Source organism: Scylla paramamosain, chromosome 11 (assembly GCF_035594125.1).
Source record: "Scylla paramamosain isolate STU-SP2022 chromosome 11, ASM3559412v1, whole genome shotgun sequence".
In the NCBI taxonomy this organism is placed as follows: domain Eukaryota; kingdom Metazoa; phylum Arthropoda; class Malacostraca; order Decapoda; family Portunidae; genus Scylla; species Scylla paramamosain.
This window is the reverse complement of record NC_087161.1, coordinates 16968523-16976022: the sequence shown is the minus strand read 5'-3', so window position 1 is coordinate 16976022 and position 7500 is coordinate 16968523. Positions and strand designations below refer to the sequence as shown.

The 7500-nt window shown below is 44.3% G+C and overlaps 1 long non-coding RNA gene across 1 annotated transcript in view; it reads left to right on the top strand.

Annotated features, from left to right (window-relative positions):
• Positions 1–416: 416 nt before the first annotated feature.
• The window catches only part of LOC135104682 (uncharacterized), a 59753-nt gene continuing 52669 nt past the window's right edge, over positions 417–7500 (top strand). The window contains exon 1 of the long non-coding RNA XR_010270485.1: positions 417–1356. This is a non-coding gene — a long non-coding RNA (uncharacterized LOC135104682). The remainder of the gene's footprint in view (positions 1357–7500) is intronic.

Below are 7500 nucleotides of genomic sequence, written 5' to 3'. Positions count from 1 at the left end.
GTAGTAGTAGTAGTAGTAGTAGTAGTAGTAGCAGCAGCAGTAGTAGTAGTAGTAGTAGTAGTAGTAGTAGTGGTAATAGTAGGAGCAGCAGCAGTAGTAGTGGTAACGCAAGATATGACAGAGTTCCCGGTATAAAGGTAGACAGACAGACAGACAGAATGGTGGGGAGAGGACACAGGGAGACAAAGGGCAGTGCGGAGGATGCAAGCAGGTAAGGACAAAGGAGGGTAATCTGTGAGGGGATCATGGCATTAGTTTCAATTTTGGAAGAGATTCTGCCTCCCAGTCACCCGTTGGGCATGACGAGTGGAGCCAATTGCCTGACTGGAGCAAGGCCACTTCGTCTCCAGTCTCAACATAAAATGGATACTTCAGTTAGTGTTTTATGCAGTTATTTACGTAATTAATCAATCAGTCAGTTAGTCAGTCAGTCAGTAACTGAGTATGTAAGCAACTCGTTCATTCACTTTCCCACTTACACACTCACTCACTTCTCATTCATTTAAAATCTATCTATCTATACGAGTATACCAGGGCGGCAATCCCACAAGGAATGGCATAGACGAAGCACCACACATACATACATCACTCACACTCATAGGCCCGTCGATCCCCGGTGGAAAGGGAGCGTCTTGGAGACCACTGTACTACACTTAAACATTGCTCAGTTGGCCACATAGGTCCATAGCAAGGCACGGCAGCATACAGTGGTTTACTCCTGCTCCATCACGAGACTGTTCCCTACCCCGCACCTACTCTAATGCTCAGGCCACAAAAGATGCAGGATACTTCCGTATAATACCGTATTGTAGTAAAATTCACCGACTGTGAAAGTTAACGAAATCACATGCGGGTAGTGGGCACTCCTCTGACTGGGCGAACGCAGCAGCAGGAGGTAGGAGTTGGTGATGGTAAGGAGGGAGAGGGAGGGGTGCAGGGGAGAGGCAGCAACAGAAGCAGGAGGAGGAGGAGGAGGAGGAGGAAGTGGCTTGCACCGCTCTCATCTTATACCAATTAAGCCTTACACTAATTTGATTCACTTGCTAATGATAATTTCACGACCTGTATTCATATTGTGGTGTTTCAGAATCAATTTCCCTCACAGATATTCGTTACTTGATACTTCAGGCGGCGAGGCGAGGAGCAAGGTGGGGACTATTTGGCTGGGGGAATGTATACTGAGTACTGCGGTCCAGGAACGCGGAGGACCGAGGCACACGCAGAACGCCTCCTTCGAACCACCCGCCGACAGTTGTAATCACTTCACTGTGCTGAACTACATCACCAATGCAATTACTGGCTGTGTTGGAGGTCACGTCAAGCAGAGAGAGAACAACTACACGTCTGCGTCACTGGGTAAGGTTACAGTTTGTTGCATTAGATGACGTTTATAGATGTTCCGCTACCTATCCGTTTGTCATCCCTGCCTCCTTATGTTTGATGTGTCTGATGTCACATGGGACGATATCACCACTACTCCGTCACTTTCCGAGCTCAAGACAGTCGCGTGCAAGTGGTGAGCAAGACCTGACTAGAAAATAACTGGGATTGGTCATTACTGGTAGACGCTGGTTAACGACTACAGGAACAATGAAATGCCGTACTGAGATCTTTGATTTTAACTGGAATCTTGTGGTTTTATTGTATTGGGTATATGAATGTTTTTGAATAGAAACAAGTAACATAAATACGAAGATAATGCATTGAGTTGTTACTGTCACGATCCTGAGCGAAATTGTTATTGTCAAGAGGTTAAGATGTTGCACCGGGTTGTTACTGTCAAGATAGTGAACTAGACTGTGCAGGCGACCAACAATGACCACGATAACCACTTCGTGAATCTCTGAACGTAACTGGAATTCGAAAATTTATTTGTGTGGTTGGTATCAGGCATTACCACAAGTACCACTCACCACCAACATAACCACCACCACTGCAGCCACCAACATCACCGCCACCATTATCAGTACCACTACCAAGACAACTAACACCACAACCACCAAAAAACAATCATGATAAGACAGTATCATCAACAACACTGCCACCGCTGCCTCTAGCGTCACCTACTACAGCAATAGCCAAACTAACATCACCACCACCACCAACAACAGCCATACAAACAACAGCATAGCCACCACCACCGTCAACAACAGTAACAAGAACAACAACAAGAGCAACAATACCCACACTAACAATACAATCACCACCACCACCACCATCACCACCACCACCAGGACAATTACAGACCCTTCAGATTACCACGTTTTCTAATCACGAGCCTCGAGGAAAATGAAAATTAGGTGAAAAAGAATTCCGTAATGAGAGAACCTGAAATTAATCTAGCGTACCTGCACCTCGCTGTTGTTACCTGTACGGACCAAGGACCTTAAGCATTCCACTTCTCTGAGGAGGAGGCAGTAGACACCTGCCGAAACGATAATTACTCCCAGTGAGGTCTAAAGCACTGTTCAGGGGGTGCTGTGAACTTATCATTAAACCCAGCTGTGACCTCACTGAACGTTTCCCTTTGTGTCTCACAACACAAGGGGAGTAGTCACAGCCTGCCCTCTAAAGACAACTCTCTTCCTCCACACAAAACTACAAGCACCTAATAACACACACACCCTTCACTCAAAAAATTTTAAAATCATGGCGACTCCTACACCAGCCTCGGAGTCCCCATCTGAGAGGAGGACCATAAATGTCCCCAGGTCAGACTGCCTTTCCGTCGACGACCGTAAGTGTCTTGACACCCCCCTCAACTTTTTCTTCATTAACTTCTGCAACATTCGCGGTCTAAGATCTAATTTTCAACCTGTAGAACACCACCTCTCCTCTTCTAAACCTCATCTTCTTTTCCTCACTGAAACTCAGGTGTCTGAGGCAACTGACAGTAGCCCCTTTTCTGTTCCCTCCTACTTTCTCTATCCTCATTTTCGATCCAAAGCTGGATGCTGCGTTTATGTGCGCAATGACTTAACCTGCTCTCGTGCCCACGCTCTTGAATCTTCCGAGTTTTCCACCATCTGGCTTCGACTACAGAGTCATTCTCATACTAAATTTATCTGTGCTGTATACCTCTCTCCTAACTCCTCTGACTATAAGAAATTCTTTGACTACTTAACTTCCAAAGTGGAGCACATTCTGACCCTCTTCCCTTTTGCAGAGATCTCCATTCTTGGAGACTTCAATGTTCACCACCAGCTTTGGCTTTCCTCTCCCTTCACTGACCATCCTGGTGAACTAGCCTACAACTTTGCTATCCTCCATGACCTAGAGCAATTGGTGCAACACCCTACTCGTATTCCTGACCGTCTTGGAGATACGCCCAACATTCTTGACCTTTTCCTGACCTCTAATCCTTCTGCTTATGCTGTCACCCTTTCTTCTCCGTTGGGTTCCTCCGATCACAATCTCATATCTTTATCTTGTCCTATCACTCCAATCCCTCCTCAGGATCCCCCTAAGCGAAGGTGCCTCTGGCGTTTTGCCTCTGCTAGTTGGGGGGACCTGAGGCGGTATTTTGCTGATTTTCCTTGGAATGACTACTGCTTCCGTGTCAGAGACCCGTCTTTGTGTGCTGAGCGCATAACAGAGGTGATAGTGTCTGGCATGGAGGCGTACATTCCTCACTCTTTCTCGTCCTAAACCTTCTAAACCTTGGTTTAACACAGCTTGTTCTCGTGCTATACATGATAGAGAGGTGGCCCACAAAAGGTACTTAAGCCTTCCTTCACCAGAATCTCATGCACTTTATATTTCTGCCCGGAACCATGCCAAGTCTGTTCTCCAACTAGCCAAAAACTCCTTCATTAACAGAAAATGTCAAAACCTTTCAAGATCTAACTCCCCTCGTGATTTCTGGCATCTAGCCAAAAATATCTCCAATAACTTTGCTTCTTCTTCTTTCCCTCCTCTACTTCAACCAGATGGCACCACTGCTATCACATCTATTTCTAAAGCTGAACTCTTTGCTCAAACCTTTGCTAAAAACACTACCTTGGACGATTCTGGGCTTGTTCCTCCCTCTCCTCCACCCTCTGACTACTTCATGCCTCGTATTAAAATTCTTCGTAATGATGTTTTCCATGCCCTCGCTGGCCTAAACCCTCAGAAGGCTTATGGACCTGATGGGGTCCCTCCTATTGTTCTCCGAAACTGTGCCTCCGTGCTTGCACCTTGCCTAGTCAAACTCTTTCAGCTCTGTCTGTCAACATCTACCTTTCCTTCTTGCTGGAAGTTTGCCTACATTCAACCTGTTCCTAAAAAGGGTGACCGCTCTAATCCCTCAAACTACCGTCCTATTGCTTTAATTTCCTGCTTATCTAAAGTTTTTGAATCTATCCTCAACAGGAAGATTCTTAAACATCTATCACTTCACAACCTTCTATCTGATCGCCAGTATGGGTTCCGTCAAGGACGCTCTACTGGTGATCTTCTGGCTTTCCTTACTGAGTCTTGGTCATCCTCTTTTAGAGACTTTGGTGAAACTTTTGCTGTTGCCTTGGACATATCAAAAGCCTTTGATAGAGTCTGGCACAAAGCTTTGATTTCCAAACTACCCTCCTACGGTTTCTATCCTTCTCTCTGTAACTTCATCTCAAGTTTCCTTTCTGACCGTTCTATTGCTGCTGTGGTAGACGGTCACTGTTCTTCTCCTAAATCTATTAACTGTGGTGTTCCTCAGGGTTCTGTCCTGTCACCCACTCTCTTCTTATTATTCATTAATGATCTTCTAAACCAAACTTCTTGTCCTATCCACTCCTATGCTGATGATACCACCCTGCACTTTTCCACGTCTTTTCATAGACGTCCAACCCTTCAGGAGGTAAACATATCACGCAGGGAAGCCACAGAACGCCTGACTTCTGATCTTTCTAAAATTTCTGATTGGGGCAGAGCAAACTTGGTATTGTTCAATGCCTCAAAAACTCAATTCCTCCATCTATCAACTCGACACAATCTTCCAGACAACTATCCCCTCTTCTTCAATGACACTCAACTGTCCCCCTCTTCTACACTGAACATCCTCGGTCTGTCCTTTACTTATAATCTGAACTGGAAACTTCACATCTCATCTCTAGCTAAAACGGCTTCTATGAAGTTAGGTGTTCTGAGACGTCTCCGCCAGTTTTCTCACCCCCCAGCTGCTAACTCTGTACAAGGGCCTTATCCGTCCATGTATGGAGTATGCTTCACATGTCTGGGGGGTTCCCTCATACTGCTGTTCTAGACAGGGTGGAATCAAAAGCTTTTCGTCTCATCAACTCCTCTCCTCTAACTGACTGTCTTCAGCCTCTCTCTCACCGCCGCAATGTTGCATCTCTTGCTGTCTTCTACCGCTATTTTCATGCTAACTGCTCTTCTGATCTTGCTAACTGCATGCCTCCCCTCCTTCCGCGGCCTCGCTGCACAAGACTTTCTTCTTTCTCTCACTCCTATTCTGTCCACCTCTCTAACGCAAGAGTTAACCAGTATTCTCAATCATTCATCCCTTTCTCTGGTAAACTCTGGAACTCCTTGCCTGCTTCTGTATTTCCACCTTCCTATGACTTGAATTCCTTCAAGAGGGAGGTTTCAAGACACTTATCCACCAATTTTTGACCACTGCTTTGACCCTTTTAGGGACTGGCATTTCAGTGGGCATTTTTTTTATTAGATTTTTGTTGCCCTTGGCCAGTATCCTTCCTACATAAAAAAAAAAAAAAAAAAAAAAACTCTAAGGTCCGTATTCTTAAACTCTTTCTCTCACCTTACTTTCTGAACGCACTTCATCGTCCATGTATCGTTATTGCTTTTCTCGACGCCTTTCTTCCTTTATCTTTTGCAATGTGATATGACCCGCATCGTCTTGACTATTTTAAAACGCTATAGTTGACTGAGGTTTTGAGGAGTGTTTCCATGCTTCTAGCGATAGTTTAACAAGAATTCTTTGCCATCAGCAGGAAAAACATCGATAAGAACACGGTTAATCGTCTCTGTGGCCTTTGAAAATTGTCCCAAGGAGAGAACAGAGCGTTTCAGAATACAGGCTTATACGATCTTGATGTCTGGTGCATTTAACTTCGTTTTAATTAAATTAAATTAAATTAATTTAATTAATCTAATTAAAATTTTCAAAAAACTATACAGATGATTTGTCGATTCTCCCATTGATGATGTAGAATCCTGTCAAACAATCGCTCATGAAAACACCTTGAAAATCCTGATAACGTCCACTAGAGCCTGTTCAAAGTTGAGGTAATACGAAGGGATGTTTGAGAGTACAATCCTCACTAGTGACAGCTTAACAACGATTCTACGGCATCAGTAGGAAAGGACACAGTGTAAAAACGTGATTCGATGCACCATTTAGGTTTGGTTAGATAAGATATAATTGCTGAGCTTCTTGTTAGTTATTTGAGTGAAGGTGAAATAGAAGGCGATTTTAGAATGGAAGTAAATATGGTGTCAGTGAGAAAAGATTATAGTGTACTGGTGATGATGATGATGGTGATGGAGATGGTATAGGGAGGCAACACACACACACACACACACACACACACACACACACACACACACACACACACACACACACACACACACACACACACACACCGCGTACCAACCGACTTCATTACATCGAAGATTTTATGTATACCTTTTTGCTTAATGTCTCTGCAACTTTAACTATGAACAAACTTCCTCACACTAAGATTGTGGTGTTGTTTCTTAATATATATTTTTTCTTTTACCCTCCTACTTTTCCGTTATCTTGGTTTATATTTACTCTCTCTCTCTCTCTCTCTCTCTCTCTCTCTCTCTCTCTCTCTCTCTCTCTCTCTCTCTCTCTCTCTCTCTCTTTCTCTCTGTCTCTCTGTCTCTCTCTCTCTCTCTCTCTCTCTCTCTCTCTCTCTCTCTCTCTCTCTCTCTCTCTCTCTCTCTCTCTCTCTCTCTCTCTCTCTCTCTCTCTCTCGTTCTTTCTTAAGCAATTCGTTTGAAGCTCAAGTGTCATAGATCTTATTAGTCTTTTTGTTTGCTCATGTATTTTTTTACTTTTCTTTCTTCTTTCTTCTCTTTCTGTACTTATTTTTTTTTTATTCCCACGTTACATTTTTCCTTCTTTTTCTTGCATTCTCTTGTTTCTTTCCATGTATTGCTTAATTTTTTTCAGCACATTTTTTTCCATAATCTCTCTCTCTCTCTCTCTCTCTCTCTCTCTCTCTCTCTCTCTCTCTCTCTCTCTCTCTCTCTCTCTCTCTCTCTCTCTCTCTCTCTCTCTCTCTCTCCTTCTTTTCTTTTCATTTCAATTCTCTTTCTCAACTCCTTTTCCTCTTCTTCTACCACCATGGCCAGAACCATCTCCTCCTCCTCCTCCTCTTCCTCCATCACCCTTTAGCTCTTTCACTTCGCTTCCGGCCTCCTCCTCTTTACGCCTCCTTTCCTGTCCTCCTGCGCCCCTTTCTCGCCCTCCCACACGCCCTGGCAGGCAAGATAGTGCGTCAGGGCGTGGCGTGGCGG